The sequence below is a fragment of the Lithobates pipiens genome, unplaced genomic scaffold, assembly GCF_037356315.1.
Source record: "Lithobates pipiens isolate NorthernLeopardFrog02 unplaced genomic scaffold, aLitPip1_a1.2 Scaffold_25, whole genome shotgun sequence".
NCBI lineage: Eukaryota > Metazoa > Chordata > Amphibia > Anura > Ranidae > Lithobates > Lithobates pipiens.
Window position 1 is genome coordinate 17,224,875 of NW_027507787.1, and position 15,020 is coordinate 17,239,894.

Consider the following 15,020-nt stretch of genomic DNA (forward strand, 5'->3'; position numbering starts at 1 on the left):
TAGGTGTGAATGGACCGACCGATTAGGTCCACCTGAAAAACTGACCTGATTGAACTCTTTGTGAAAGGGGCCTTTGACGTTAAGGTAATCTTTGCATTGCCCAAGCATATAATATTAGTAGTACCTTCACAAGGCGCACCAACAGCAGTTTAAAAAAAATTATATATATATATTTTCCCAAAACATAGGCAGACTAAACTGTACAGATATGCAAATGTTAATTTTTTTTTGTAAGCCAAACTGGAAGCCCACGTCTATATTTTTAACCACTCTTTCTGCTTACTAACATATGAAGAGAACAGGCATGGTCGACTGTGTCTTTTAACCACTGGCCATGGGTTGAAAGTGAATTCTGCCGGTTCGAGATTTGTGGTACATGATTTATATTAAGAATTACTCTGGAGAGCTTTCTCAGGTCATAATGTGTTACATGGCCTTTGAACTATGGCCAGCAAACCTAGAGAGACTAAAGAAGGGTCTTTTGTTGAAGCCATCCTGGGAAGGGAGGGGACACACACAAGCCATAGGATCAATTTTATTTTTATTTTTTCCAATTATTGTTTTTGTCTTATATTTATTTTCTGGTTTGGAGTTTGGCTTCAATTTGCTAGTGCATCTAACTCTCTTCTCCCTCAGATTAACAATGCTGCTGTCCAAAGGTGCTCCTTCAACCAGGATGGTGTCTTTATAGTTTAGGAGGTGTGTTACTGGCCAAATCACCGGGTGAAAACGGATGGAAAAAAGCCTAAAAAAGAAAACTAATGTAGTCACCACATCTAATGATTGGTAAGCTGCAATATATTTCATTTTTGGTTTTGAGTTTATTATCACTTTAAATCTAACAAGTTGTATGCCACATTGTGGATTTCTCTTTGCCTCACTTGGGAGAGAAGTGCTCTTTTGTGTCCAGAGAATAGGAATAGAAGGAAAATGCTGATGGGGGGGGAACCTCGAGGGTTAAGCCATTTTCTAGTCCATTAAAAATGGGAATATCTTCAACAAGATGCACAAGTGTGTTGTATACGATTTCTGTTAGTGATCATTTGTCAGCCTTTCTCTGTACTTTAGTTGCGTTCATTGCATGTATTTAGAATTTTTAAGTGTTTACCATTTTAGTAAAAGATTGAACTAATTAACTTTTGTAGATAAAGTAAACTTTGCTTTGCAGAGCAAATGTCAAACTGAACTGAATGAGAAGTGTGGATATGGATGACAAGCTTCGAAATTTTCAGCACTAGATATTTTATTGCTGATTACATCGAATCAGACCAAGATTCTATCACATGATTATGATCAAGTGCGCCTTTGTGTGTTTATTTTGTGTCACATGCAACAAACCACAGACCACAAGTATGGTCCTAAGACATGTTTACATATTGACAGACTAACAAAGCAAGTTTTAAAGTAATACTAAACGCACACTGTTTAATTTACATTACCTTTCTCTTTCAATATGTGGATGACGGCACTCATTGTTTTTTTTTGTCCATTCTTTTTAGTCATTTTAAAGTTAAGTCGTACCGAAACTGTTCAAACAGTACAAAAAGTAGAAACATATACAATACGTATAAAAGATATACAGAGGGTTTTAGGTCCAAAACCTGTCTTGGATACAGATATCAAAAACACAGAACATAACAGCAAGTCAGCTTGCTTTAAATCGATCAGTCCACAACTTCCATGGTGAATCAAACACCTTTCTGCCACCATTTTGTTAGCAAGCATAGTTTCATATTTACAATGTAAGCAGACGATCTCAGCGGCTTCCGACAGGTTAGGTACTTTGTCAGATCTCCAACCTCTCGCTATGAGTATTCTGGCTGCCAATAAAACCTGAGTAACAATGGAGCAGCAGAAGGGATGACATTTATCTATACCCAAGTTGAGAATTGCCAGACCGGGATCCGTTGTCATGAAAATGCCTGTGATATCAGAAATCAGAAAATGTTCTGCCAGAAGCCGGTGAGAGGCTTACATAGGTAACAGATGACCAGTGTCTCCACATCCTCTCCAACAAAGAGACGAGGAGGACAGGAGAAACTTAGAGATGCGCAGGGGTGTAAGGTACCAGTGTAATGCATTTTTTTTTTTAGATGACTGTCACATACTGGTTTGGAGGCTAAGGTGCTGAGAGGCCTCCCCTTGTGGCTAAGTGCAACACGCCCCTGGACATGATGCAGGGAGTGTGGTGCTTAAAGAAGCATGGTTTGCCAGATGCTTCTGTAGTCAGGAGATGGCTGTAGCAGACTGCAAGGACTTGAAGAGCAGGTGTGCTGAGGTGCTTGGTAGAGAGGAAACCGGGAGCCAGGCCAAAGGTCATATAGGTTGGATCAGTCAGGCAGCGGAAACTGGAACAAGCCAGGGTCATACATGGGAGACAGGTGATGTAAATCCATTGGCTGGGGGCGGAGCTATGACGTAGGAGACAGGCGTCCATCCGTCCGAGCGCTCGTCCGAACCTCCCAAGGCTCCTGCTCTACCTCCCTCCGCCACGCACCTCCCCATGACCCCATAGCCTGAGGCCGCGCGCTCCCGCGACACCGCTCCGATTCGGGCTGATTTTCCGGCCATTGCGGCTCCGAGGACCAGGAACCAGCCCTGCCAAACTTAGCTGCAGCCCATGCCAGCGGAAAGGCTGCCTAGTGACATAGCGGTGGAGCTCTGTAAGACGCTGACATACGGCGGGACAGGACCTGGGCAGCATACCCTGAACGGAGGCGAGGACCCCTGCTGGAATCCACCGGAGCACAAGACGAGGCCAATACAAGGTGCTACACATACGGCAGAGCGGTAAGGCAAGCAGTTGGATGGGGTTGCAGGGGGAGTTTCTGCTGGATTGGTGAGAGGTGAGAGGCATGGACATGGACGCTATGCTAGATAAGGGGAGATACCCCTAGCTAAATTGGAGCCTACCCTACCCTACCCTACTTCTTTTTGCCCTGAAGGAATAAACTGATTTGACAGAATAATATATGGAATGACTGCTAGAACTGGCTCTACATTTTTACTGCTACCAGGGGAGAAAAAAGGAAAAAGATATTGATATCTAAAGGGAGTTTTCCCGGAAATCCCCTCCCCCCTGGCTACAAGGGACAGCTTCTTTTGTATACAACCACCCATACAAAAATTGCATGAGGAAATTTGTTATGTTATTAACAACAGTCGCTGGAGGAGTCTAAATGTTGCTGTATAAGCCCCTGCTGTTGACAAGCTGATTTACACTCCCCTGAGTTTTTTTTTTTTTTTTTTTTTTTTTTTTTTTGGAGAGTATATGAGAAACATATTCTATGGATTAAAGAATGTATAACATGGGTATATTCTATAGACATTGCTAATTAATAGTAGTAGCCCAATATAGAGAAGAGGAAGTAGCGGAACAGAAGGGAGAAAGAAGAAGGGAAGAGAAAGGAAAAAAAAGGAAAAAACTTTCCCCCCTTTTTTTTTTTTTTTCTCATCAAACGGCTTTCTTAAATACATTTTTTTTTTTTTTTTTTATTTTTTTTTTCGGGTTTCTGGAATTGAACAACACTTGAGACACCAGGATAGAGGACTTATCGGTTATTGTATAATAACCCTCCCCCCTCCCCCCTGCTTTTTTTTTTTTTTATTTTTTTTATTTTATTTTATTTTTTTTTTTATTTTTTTTTTTTATTTTTTTGTGGACATTTGGGTTGACAAAATTTAATTGGTACTGACCACCACCAAACGAATGTAATAACATGATAACATTGTGATTGTTGTTTTTGGGGTAAGTGGGTTTCTTGAAGGGGAGCTATATAAAGTGGCTGTAAAGATTTATGCTGATATTTTGAATAGGAGGAAGGGAATCAAGTCTTGATAGGCCTACCAGGATGAGAGGGAAAGCAGGCAAGACAAATAAACAAGTAACCCCCGCCGCAAGCCCGGTCGGAATTCAAAAATATATGGCCGCGAACACTAGTATAAGGGCAGAAGAAGAGGCTGCTAGCCCCAGGATGGAAAAACTGCTCTGCCCGGGCCCAAGCAGACAGAGGGGAGAGGATAGCAGAGGGACAAAAAACCCGGTCATTAAGGCAACTGAACTTAAAAAAAAAAATAGCGCAAACTTACATAGTGGGGATAGTAGTCAGAATGAAGCTCAAGGAAGGGAGGGGTTAGAACATCTAGAGGCAGGAGAAAGGGGTCTGGATGGACAAGGGGAATCCTCTCAGTCCCCACAGTTTAGGGAGATGCTCTCAGAGTTGTTCATGAGAATGGAGGTCTCTCTAAGGGCAGATATCGCAACTATAAGGGAGGACATAGGTTTGGTCTTGGGGAGAGTAGAGGAGGTGGAAAACAAAGTAGAGGCCCAGGAGCACAGAATAGATGGAATCTTAGAGCAGGTAACAGCCCTCCGTAGGGGAAATAGAACAATTAGATATAAACTAGAAGACCAGGAGAATAGAAGCAGAAGGAAGAACATACGAATAAAGGGTCTCCCTGAGACAATTAGCGCACCTGCCCTCGGAGAGATAGCCCAACAGATCTTCAATCCCTTATTAGATAGAGAAGCTACAACCCCACTGAAGCTAGACAGAATACACAGGATGACACGACCTTTTGGAGTTAGATCAGAAACCCCACGAGATGTCATAGCGAGATTTCACCATGTAGCAGAAAAAATGCAGGTAATGAGAAAAGTTAGAACACAGCCAGGGGTGATCTACGGGGACGTGGAATTGCAGATTTAATCCGACTTAGCGGGGGAGACGCTTGGAAGAAGGAGACGTTTGAAACCGCTAACGGAACTATTGAGAGCAGCCGACATCCCATATCAATGGGGATTTCCGGCGTGCCTCATAGGGAAGAAAGACGGACGATCTGCGGTTCTACGTTTCCCGGAGGATCTTCAAGAATTCTGCGAACAGTTAGGGTTACATCCTGCTCCACAGATAGAATGGGACACTGAAGAGGTTCTAGGGGGTGAGAGGAGCATGACTCAAAGGAGTAGGAGACAGGATAGGCCGAGCGATTGGAGACGAAAGAATCCAATTACCTGAAGCTGAGATAAATTTGAATGGGGGGCTAAGAGGAGGAGGGAGGAGGGGAGGAGGGGGCGGAGGTTGGGGGAGTTTCGGACGGACATGGGGGTGAACCCCAGGGATACTATGGGGGAGAGGAGACCACTGATATTGGCCTACCAGTCCCATAGGTTTAACAAGAAAAGGGGAGTCCTACCCAGTCTTATGAGACGTTTTGTTATAGGACAAGGGGAGGGAGGGGGGAGGGAGGGTGGTTCTGGTTTTTTGGGGTTTTTTTACGGGCTCTCACTCGGTCCTTCTATAGGGGCAGCAGGTATGGTCACCAACGGGTTCACTAGACGCTCCAAAAAGAGAAGGAGAAAGCCCATTGGAAGAGAGGTATGGGGATAGTTAACGTTATTACTTATAATGTAAGGGGCTTAAATACAAAAATGAAAAGACATAGAATAAACGATGAGTTGCAGCACATGGAAGCAAATATAGCATGTCTCCAGGAGACGCATTTAACATGCACTTCTGGGGTCAGACTGAATTCGATTGATTTCCCGGTATGGATTTATGGGGATTCCCCATCCTCATACTCCAGAGGGGTTGCAATAGGTTTTAGTAAAACGAGGTTTAATTTAGAGGAGCGACTGGTGGACCCGGAGGGACGATACTTGTGTTTAAAAGGAATGTTGTTTAACCTTAAATGCACAATTGTAAATATTTATGCCCCAAACGAGAATGCGGATATATTCCTAAGGAAAATATTGAACAAAATAGAGGATTTTAAAGAGGGGAAATTCTTGCTGGAGATTTTAACTGGAGTGTAAACCCTAAAATTGATACTTCAGTGGGAGGCCCCAGAACATCGGAATATAAGCAGAGAATGTTTTTAAGGGCGCTGGCTGCACGCCAGCTACAGGATACCTGGAGAGTACTTCATCCAAAGGATAGGGATTATACATGCTTCTCCTCGGTCCATGGTACCTTCTCTCGAATAGACTATATCTTCTTGGAACACTCATTCCTGAAAGCACTTAAGAAGGCGGAAATAAAAATAAGAACTGTGTCAGATCATGCACCAGTTATGATTAAATTGGAGATAGGGGAGGATCATGGACCGAGGCTGAATTGGAGATTGAATGAATCTCTGTTACAGGATAAGGACTCTGTAAGTAGGGTAGAGAGGGAGATGGAACAGTTTTTTAGGTTAAATGATACACCGGGAATCTCCAGCCCTATACTATGGGAAACGCACAAAGTGGTAATAAGAGGGGTATTAATAGGGATTGGAGCGGGGAAAAAGAGAGAGAGAGAGGAGGAAAACCCTACTATATGAAGAAATCCAGAGACTGGAGCTGGGTAGTAGACCAAGGGGACTACACGACACCCAGGATTTAGTCATAAAAAAAAGAGAACTAGAAGACTACCTAGAGCAGGACAGGAAGGCCGCCTATCATATTCTGGGAACAGAGATGTATCAATGGGGAAACAAAGCCGGTAAATGGCTGGCCAAGAGGGTGAAGGATAAGAAAAGCAGAACCTTTATCCCAAAAGTAAGAAATGAGGCGGGGGACATACAAAATACGACGGAGGATATAGTGAACACGTTCTATACATATTACAAAGCCCTATATAATATTCAACAGGAAAGTTTAGCGAATAGAGGCCGGGATGCAATAAAGGACTATTTGAAAGGGATAGATATTCCCAGGGCTAAACAAATAGAAATGGAAGCATTAGAAGCCCCAATATCAAAGTTGGAAGTCGAATGGGCGATTAAAAATACAGCTAAGGGAGGTTGCCCCGGGCCAGATGGTTTCCCGATCTCATATTATAAGGAATTTCAAAAACAGCTGGTCCCAAAACTATGCGAGTATTTTAACGCAGTGGGGAGGGATGGAAAATTTCGAGAAGAGACATTACTGGCGCATGTGGTCCTGATCTTGAAAGAGGCAAAGGATCCGCTTGCAGTGGAAAGCTACAGGCCAATTTCCTTGCTAAATTCAGATATTAAACTCTTTGCAAAAATTATTTCTGAACGATTAAGACCTCATGTCCCAGAGTGGATACAGCAGGATCAGGTTGGATTTATCCAAGGGAGAGAAGGGCGGGATAACGTATTAAAGACCATTATGCTAAGCCAGGAAACCATAAGACAGAAGACCCCCACGATACTCATGTCTATAGATGCTGAAAAGGCATTTGACAGGGTTAGTTGGGGGTTCTTATTCGAAGTGTTGGAACGATATGAATTGGGGCAGAGGATGAGAGGGTGGATAGAAGCCTTGTATACTAAGCCTAAAGCTAAAATAAGAATAAACGGGGCCCTGTCCTGCCCCCTTGAACTGTGCAACGGGACAAGACAGGGCTGCCCGCTCTCCCCAATATTATTCATTCTGGCACTAGAACCCCTCCTGACGGCTATTAGGAAGAATCAAAACATCCAGGGAATACGGGTCGATGAGAGGGAGTATCGGGTTGCTGCTTTTGCAGACGACCTTCTGCTCTATATCTCTAGCCCGGAGACCTCTATACCGGCGACTATGGAAGAACTAAAAAAATACGGGAAAGTCTCCAATTTTAAGGTTAACACAACTAAATCCGAAATTCTAAACTTAAATATACCAGTAGAAGAGCAGAGAATCCTACAAACTAAATACCCTTTTAGATGGTGTGGGAGGGAGCTGGCCTACTTGGGAATAAAGCTTACGGCAGGGATGGGTGACTTGTTTCAGGCTAATTACATCCCCCTATTAAACAAAATTAAACAGCATCTAGATAGGATCCATTACAAAGCTTTATCTTGGATAGGGAGAATAAACACAGTTAAAATGTTCATTTTACCAATGTTTACTTACATATGTCAAATGGTCCCCATATTATTACCACAGAGATATCTAAATAAATTAAAAACGATGATTAAAAGATTCACATGGAAAAAAAAAGCGGCGAGGGTGGCTCTTAACACTTTGATAAGAAGTAAAGACAGAGGAGGATTAGCAATGCCCGATTTCAAAAAGTACTACGAGGCTATAGCAATCTCACGAATCACAGACTGGACACATAACAAAAAGGGGAAGGATTGGGTGGAATTAGAAATGAAGCTAAGCAGAAGGGAATTAGGGGAGATAATATGGATACCAGCAAAATATAGAGAATTAGGGACTAGCACAAATTTATTGACAAAAGGGTCACTGCGAATATGGGACACAATAAACGAGAGACACAAGTGGGAGCACAATTCACCATTTATGCCATTACTAGACACAAAAATTTTTTTACCAGGTCAAGAGGAATATGTATATTATAGTAGATGGGCTAAGAAAGATAAAATTAAATTACAAGAGGTTATGGAAGGGAATAGGGTATGCACATATGAGGAAATAATAGGAAAGTGGGGACACAAGCCTTTAGATAAGTGGAGATATTCACAACTATACTATTTTACTCAGTCTTTAACACAACCACTACGAGGACAGGAGCAACTTAGACCTCTGGAGAAGTTGATAGGGAACCCCCAATGCTTGGTAAAAAGGATCTCAAAAATATATGAAATCTTAATAGAGGTAGAAGAGCAAAAATACCCCCCTTATTTGGAGAAGTGGGAAAATGAACTGGGACCGCTGGATAATGACCTCCACAGAAACAGGATTATTAGACGAACGTACTCGGTTGCCAAAGACCTCCAAACTAGAGAGATGTCATATAAACTTTTAACAAGGTGGTATATAACTCCACAGCAAGGAAATAAAATCAGCAGCGAGACCCCCTCAACATGCTGGAGAGGTTGCTCAGCGGCGGGCTCCTTCGCTCATATATGGTGGGAGTGCCCTAAGATACAGTTATTTTGGGAGAAAATTATAAAAGCTATCTTTGAAATAACAGGGGAAGGGATTAGAAGAGACCCATGGGTTTGCTTATTCCACGACTCGGAAAAAGGAGAGAGAGAGTATGGGCATTCCCTGGTTCCTGGTCTACTGAACTCTGCTAAGGCACTGATCCCGCGAAGATGGAGGAAACCCGACCCTCCCTCGATGAAGGAGTGGGTAGAAAGGTTAGAAAGGACACGAAGTATGGAAGAGACAATGTATAAATTGGATAACTTAGAAGGGAGATATCAATATAAATGGCGACTGTGGATACAATTCGGAAAAACTGAAGGTTATCTAAAGCTGCTTGACTGTTAGTAAAGAAGAAGGGAAAAAGCAGAAAGAGGGAAAAAATAAGGAAGAGAGGGAAAAAAAGGAAAAGGCCCGGGGTAGGGACCGAGTGAGAGGGGAGGGGAGGGAGGGATAAGGTGGACTATTCTTAAAGAAATGCTGCTGTATTTATCATTATGTTGAATAGTTTATGTTTGTATACTTTGAAAAATGTGAAAATAAATAATAAATAAAAAAAAAATACATGGGAGACAGGAGAAGCAACCTCGATGAGCCAAGCCGGGGTCAAACACTGGGAGGCAAGCAGGAGCAAAGGCAAAAATATAAGCCAGAGGTGGAATCGGGGTCAAGATAAGCCAGGTTGGTAACAGGAATTCCAACAATCATGGATACAGAGGCACAGGGAACACAGGGGAGCTGACCATAAACCAGCAACATCATGCTATCAGCAGCAGGTTTAAATAGGCCAGTTGGCGCCAACGTCTGTCACGCCATGCGTGCGCAATTGCGTATGCGTGTACGCCTGTTTGTGCCGTCGTGTATCTGCGTACACAGATTCGCGATGCATGCACTAGTGCATACAGAGGTTCTCCAAAGGCGTCCATGCTGGATATGGGCAGCATTGCCAGTCCTTCTGTGGCCATTTCCCTGACAGACTCCCAGTGATTCACGCAAGTGTGAGGCCTTATAGATTGATTTGAATGCAGAGCACCACTGAGCAGGAGTATAACATTTATCCAAATCGGTTTCCCATTTATGGTACGAGGAAGATTTAATGAAGGTACACTTATCTTGAAATAAGTTGTAAATGGTAGAGCTGCCTTTAGTAGAGGGTGGGAGTGCATTGAACAATCTCCACGCTACGGAGTGAAGAGAGAGCTTGTGTCTGAAGTGAATAATACTTATTTTTATTTAATAAAAAATAAAAAATAAACCTTCAAAATACCTTTTCGTAATCGATATACATCTGTCACATGACCCAGATCTTTCCCAGCCTGTCTGCAGAGAAACATAAGCAGGAGGAGCGTCTAGTCCTCTGCTGCTGGTCACGTGTTCAAAAAGAAAACAGCCTTTGGAATACAGGGTAAAAATACATAATCTCAATAAACTGTTTTAAATTGGCATAAAATGTGTATCTGAAATCAAATCTTTATTATTTTTTGGAAATAACATGGTGTAGGTGAGTTTCTGTCAGTCAGAGGCTGTGTCACACTCCTCCATTCTGTGTCATACAATAGGAGGAAGGTGAAGCCACCATTAACCTACATGTATTATCGCACCCCCATTGTGTTTAGCTGGTTAGTGGGAATGGAGAAGGAGGGAGGGAGTTGGGGTGTCATTTACTATTGTGTATACGTCCACATGTGTGACTCTATAGTCGCATGGGCTCCTCAGATCTGATGGGGAGGAAATGCTCAGCATAGAAATTCACTGACAAACTGAGCATGTGCAGAGTTGCCACCACTGCTGCAAATCCCCTAACTGAATTGGAGATCTCAACAGTAGGTGGGGTTAGAGAAGAGCAGGGTCAACCAGGTTTTTTTTTTTTTTTTTGCAGAATACAGAAAACGAATCCCATAGTGACCGGGTATGAAAAGCTTGTAATATAGCATTTATCAATAGTTTTATATATGATGTGGGTTTAGTGACTTTGAGGATTGAATACTGAGGTGTATGCTACAAGAAGGCTCAACATGGAGTGCATGAAATCCACCATATGTTTTGTGGTACAGCTTTTAAAGTACAGGGATAGCCATACATGGGGTATAGGTGTGGGGGAGTTTTAATGATTATCAATTAACTCTAAAACATTTCCTTGAAGAAATAACCATGTATTGGAGATCAATTGGTTTTGATGATTTCCCCCACACGTATGGCAAGGTGATCACTATCTCTGGCCTCAGTTTTCTTGAACATGCACAATGATTAGATATTGCATATCTTGATGGCAAGATGAAATGCTAACAAACAATTTTTCGGAATTTATTTTTATATGAATATTCTGTTGAATATTCTGGCGCACTGCCAGCTTTATTAGTGTTTGCTCTCAGAAGCAATAAGCAAGGATGTAGGAGTTTTGCTGTATGTTGATCCCAGTTCATGGCCTGTCAAGTAGCAAATTGACAGGCAAGACTGTAAGGTCCCTTTCACTATAGTGGACCGATCGGGTTCGCCTGTAATTTTTTTTCAGGCGGACCCTCCTGTCTCCTCAGTGGAGACATGTCAGTTGACACCCACTGACAACCCATCTTATCCGCTTAAAACATATGGATGGGGATATGTTCCCTACTCGTCTGGCGAATCAGATGGCTGTCGGGTGTAAACAGATAGGCAATCCATTTACATCCGACCGTCCATAGAGGAAAGCAGGTTGTGTCTGTGTCTGCTCTGCATAGGCGAAGCCGACATGAACCAACCATCCGCCTTCTCAGTGGGATCAGCAGACAGGTTCCCCACTTACCAGATGGACTCCAGCGGAGCCCGTCCCCTGTGGAAAGGGTCCTGAATCAAGAACAAGATAGGTTCAGAGCAGGTTGTGCAGAGGCAGACCCAAAACACAGGCACAGCCAAACTGAAGATATTCTCTGGTCTTAACTATAATAGCATTAAGAATCAGTACAACAAAGCATCAAAAAAGACCAAGAGAAATCTTCAGGCTCTGACTCAGAAAATATCCATTATGTTTGTCATCATATATGCCAAAATCACCTGAAGATTACAATGCACTATGAACCGCAAATCTACAACCAGTGTACATGTACAGCATGTCCCAACCAGATCACATTATAGAAGTAGTAGTGATGCCACCACTCTGGAAGATACTTGACCAATGATTTCTTGTTATTTGTATGACCTATTTCCCTTCTTAGTTAGGGCTTTAGTCTATGGTTTGTGTCCCATAGACTAAAGCCCTAACTAAGGATTGTGGTCAATCCTTACTTGCTTTAGATATACAAAATGCATTTGACAGACATCCATGGTCTGTGAATTGTTCTTAGAGCCACAGGATTTAGAGGAGCCTTATTTAAAGCACTTTAATTACCCAATTCCACCTTGCATGTCTAAAGCTTTATGGCAACAACAGTAAATCCATCAACATCTATGGAGCGGTTGTTCCTTTATCCTGCCCTGTCTGTAACTTGCTGTTCAGTGGCCAGTCAATGCAAGGTAGAACTACCATAATACACTATTAAAGGTACACACCTTTGGGGGTGTTTCTATGGTTAATTCATCTACAAATTGCGGATTGGAAGGAGCTCAAAAAGATTTGCCACAAAGGTGAAATCCTAGCAAATGTTAGAGAAAAAAAACAAAAAACCCATCTTAAAGTAATCAAACGTATGAAATAAAAATCCTTGTTAGCTCAAGTATTTACAGTAGTAAGGCTGTAGCCGATAACTGATTGCATAAGCCAGTGGTCATCAACCCTGTCCTCAGGGCCCACTAAGGCTGGATTCACACCTATGCATTTTTTGTGCTTTTTGCATTTTGCAAATTTTCACTACAAAACGTGTTCCGTAGGAAACAATGTTAAATGGACTGTAGTGCAAGTCTGCAAAATGCAAAAGGCACTAAAACTGCATAAGTGTGAATCCAGCCTAACAGGCCAGGTTTTATGTATTACCTTGGGGTGATGCAGATTAGAATATTGCAATCGCTGAGCAGCAAATTATATCACCTGTGATGTATTTCAGTCATCTTGCAAACCTGGCCTGTTAGTGGGCCCTGAGGACAGGGTTGATGACCACTGGCATAAGCTATACGCACATACGTTTTTCTTTCAGCATCACCTGGAACCCCTTCGAACCAGACATTCAAATTGCACAGTGTTTGGTGTGTAACCAAAGACATTGCCCTTCCTGCTACCCACTTGGCAGTGCTCAGGTCTGTTGACTGGTAACTCATGTACTGGACATTTTGTATTGCGAGTTTAGTGGGGCTGCCTAACCGGAATCTCCAGTACATAGAGACGTGGCCAAACGTTTTGAGAGTGACACAATATTATATTTCACAAAGTCTGCTGCCTCAGTTTTTATGATGGCAATTTGCATATACTCCAGAATGTTACGAAGAATGATCAGATGAATTGCAATTAATTGCAAAGTCCCTCTTTGCCATGAAAATGAACTTAATCCTATGAAAAACATTTCCACTGCATTTGTGAAGAAAGCTTCAGGGTGCCCAAGAAAGACCAGCAAGTGCCAGGACCGTCTTCAGTTGATTCAGCTGCGGGATCCAGACACCACCAGTGCAAAGCTTACTCAAGAATGGCAGCAGGCAGGTGTGAGTGCATCTGCATGCACATTGAGACAAAGACCTTTGGGGGATGGCCTGGTTTCAAGTAGGGCAGCAAAGAAGCTACTTCTCTCCCAGAAAAAAACTTCAAGGACCGACTGATATTCTGCAAAAGGTACAGGGATTAGGATTCGGGCATCTGGGGAAAAAGAACCTTGTCCAGAGAAAAAATGTGAGCGCTACCATCAGTCCTGTGTCATGCCAACAGTAAAGCACCCCGAGACCATTCATGAGTGGGCTCACTCACAATTTTGCCTTAGAACACAGCCATGAATAAAGAATGGTACAATAGCATCCTCTGAGACCAACTTCTCCCAACCATCCAAGAACAGTTTGTGGACAAACCATGCCTTTTTACAGCATGATGGAGCACTTTGCTATAAGGCAAAAGTGGTAACGAATTGGCTTGGGGAACAAAACATTGACATTTTGGGGTAATGGCCAGGAAATTCCCCAGACCTTAATTCCATTGAGAACTTGTGGTCAATCCTCAAGAGGAAGGTCAACAAACCCCCCCCCCCCCCCCCACAAATTCTGACAAACTTCAAGCATTGATTATGCAAGAATGGGCTGCTATTAGTCAGGATGTGGCCCAGAAGTTGATTGACAGCATGCCAGGGTGAATTGCAGAGGTCTTGGAAAAATGAGCGTCAACACTGTAAATATTGACTGATTACGTAAACTTAATTGTCAATAAAAGCCTTTGACACTTATGAAATACTTGTAATTTATACTTCAGTATGCCATAGTAACATCTAAACAATCTAAAAACAATGAAGCAGCAGACTTTGTGAAAATTAATATTTGTGTAATTCCCAAAACTTTTGGCCATGGCTGTATTAGTGGAAACAGAGAAGCACTAGGACAAATAACTTGAACATAAGTGGTTTATTTCCTTATTAACCACTTGTGATACGAGCTACTTGCTAGATGTGTTGCTTTAATTACTTTACTGATCACACCGGTGCTTCAAATTTGGGCTCTTGGTGAGGGTGGGAGAAGGGTATAGAAAGGGAAAAAAGTTTTTTTTGTATTGCCATCTCTCTTCCTCACATATCCCCACCTACTTGCTGTCCCATTGATTACTTGTTTATAACACAATTAAAGAAACCTTCCCATCCCCAGAATACACTGATCAGCTCTGACGGTGGCACTGATCATGCAGAAATTTTCCAACAGGCTGGTTGTACAGAAGTCTCTCAGTAGATCAGCATCTGTACAACCAGCCATGCCCATACACAGTCCCTCCTGTACCAGCCTAATTTCAATCCTTGTATGACTGACTTAAGAATAGTTTCCCCTGACAGTGCACTGGCGCTGGTTGCCAAAATAACTTAGCAATGCCTGCATATAACTGTGAGCAGGCTCTGCTCAGCCGACATTTTTCAACCCAGCTCCCTACATTTTTTAATCGGAGGATGTGGTGCGAGAGGTTCCACGTAGATGGGTGGAGGTGAGAGCTGCTGCCTCTGGCCCTCAGCACAAGAATAGCGTAAAAATCTTCCAATGGGGAACATTAGTTCTGGTACCAACCAGGGATACTCTCACTTTGGAGGGACTTCCTTTTTTTTTTTTT

At 42.6% G+C, this 15,020-nt stretch overlaps 1 protein-coding gene across 2 annotated transcripts in view; it reads left to right on the forward strand.

Moving 5' to 3' along the window:
- Nucleotides 1-15,020, forward strand: part of SGMS1 (sphingomyelin synthase 1) — a 442,300-nt gene that overhangs the window by 210,812 nt on the left and 216,468 nt on the right. For both annotated transcript variants that reach the window (XM_077454148.1, XM_077454149.1), the window contains one exon: nt 637-786. The gene's annotated coding sequence lies outside the window, so the exon portion shown is untranslated. The remainder of the gene's footprint in view (nt 1-636; nt 787-15,020) is intronic.